The following is a 2,118-nucleotide window of genomic DNA, read 5'->3' on the forward strand; positions in this document are numbered from 1 at the left end:
TGACAGCAAAATTGGATTTTGCGAATATGTATTTTGTATGAAGACATGTGGAATAACAAAGAGATTTTCTGCTCTGCAAATATGTATATAAGTAAAAATATATGCATAGGGAAAATATTTGGCAAAATGTAAATTTCTTCATAGATCCATAGCCTAGCTCCATTGTTTCTAGTGATATATTGAGTGATACCAAAATGTACAAAGAAAGAAAATCAAGGCAAATCAGATTAAGAAGAAAAATAGTACGTTAATGGATGCTAGGGATTTGTGCTTCTAAACTAGCTTAGGTAGGAGATGTGTGCAAGATGTATCTTGACTTCCTCCTAAAGCCTTAATGTCTTTATATGAAATGAGTGTTCCTGTACCCAACAAAGTTACAATTTGTATGTTGGATGTGAATCTTGGCTTTTGATGTATAAAGAGACAATTTTGAATTTTTAATAGCTTTATTGAGATATTAGTCACATTCCAGATAATTCATCCATTTAGAGGGTACATTTCAGTGTTTTTTACTATTTTCACGGTGGTGCTAACATCCCCACCATTTTAGAACATTTTCATTTAGAACATTCTCCATAGATTTGCTTACTCTGGAAATATATAATAATGTAACATGTGATTTTTCTGACTGGCTTCTTTTTTAAGCATGTCTCTTCAAGGCTTGTCTGTATCGTAGTGTGCATCACTACTCCATTCCTTTTTATTGCAGAGTAATATTTCAGTGCGTGAATAGAACACATTTTATTTAGCCTTTCAGAGGTTGACAGGTGTTTGGGTCATTGCCAATTTTTGGTTATTATGAGGAATGCTACCATAAAGTTCCATGTACAAGCTCATACATGGACATTCGTTTTTACTTTTTTCAAATATATATCTAGAAGTGAAACTGCTGGGGGTTATTCCCAATTTAACATTTGATGAACTGTCAAACTGTTTTCTGAAAAAGCTGCATATTTTACCTTCCCAGCAATTTAGGAGGCTTCCCATTTTTCACATTCTCATCATCCCTCATTATTATCTTCTTTTTGATAATACACAGTCAAATGAATATGAAGTTATATCTCACTGTGCTTTGCATACTCTGATGGTTAACAATGTTGAATGTTTTTTCAGGTGTTTGTTGACGGAGGTAAGTTGCCCACTTTTTTTTTTTTTTTTTTTTTTTTGGAATGGCACCCCTGTTTTATGAGTGGCTCCTGGTCAGCAGAGATGGACTCATCTTTTTGGTTTGCCTCATCTGGTATAAAGCTTCTGCTTGGGGCGCCTGGGTGGCTCAGTGGGTTAAAGCCTCTGTCTTCAGCTCAGGTCATGATCCCAGGTCCTGGGATCGAGCCCTGCATCGGGCTCTCTGCTCGGCAGTGAGCCTGCTTCCTCCTCACTCTTTGCCTGCTTCTCTGTCTACTTGTGATTTCTGTCTGTCAAAAAAAAAAAAAAAGCTTCTGCTTTATGATGAGCTGAGGTAAGGGGCATTGGGACCCAGTACTCTTGGTATAGCTTCTGCCCTGTGAGTGAAGGCTGGGTTGAGAAAGAGAATCTAAAACTTCTTAGCCTCTCTTTGTTGGAATAGAATTTCTGTAAGACAGATATGGGGGCATCTATATATGGTGGCAGCCTGGCCCTACAGATGAAAATTCTGAGGTCCTAAACCACATTCTCTGGGGGAACACTGTTTTCATGGCTGTACTGTCCAGGAGTCGGATTCTATGTCTTTGAGCTGGGACAGGGGAAGGGGATGGATAATGGGTCGAATGCCACAGACGCTTCCTGTGCTTACCAAGATTTAGTAGATTTTCTTGAATAATTATCTCTCATTCACTCTATGACCCTAGGAGTTTTAAGAAATATGAAGTGGTTAGTTTTTTTTTTTAATAACTTTAAACAATTATGATTACGTTGTTAGGGAGAGGGCCCTAGAATTTTTCACACTATTTCAAAAGTGTCTCTCCGCAGAGGTTTTGAACTTTGGCAGCTGTCTTCTGCCTTGAAATGGAATAATTTTCAAAATGATTTTCTAAAACAAAGGTCTAGTTTGAAATGCAGTCTAGTGCAATGAATCCTACAATCTCAACTGTAACCTTTTTCTTGAAGCATTGAGGAAAGTTATTTAGTGGTAGGGGG

Source organism: Meles meles, chromosome 1 (assembly GCF_922984935.1).
Source record: "Meles meles chromosome 1, mMelMel3.1 paternal haplotype, whole genome shotgun sequence".
NCBI lineage: Eukaryota > Metazoa > Chordata > Mammalia > Carnivora > Mustelidae > Meles > Meles meles.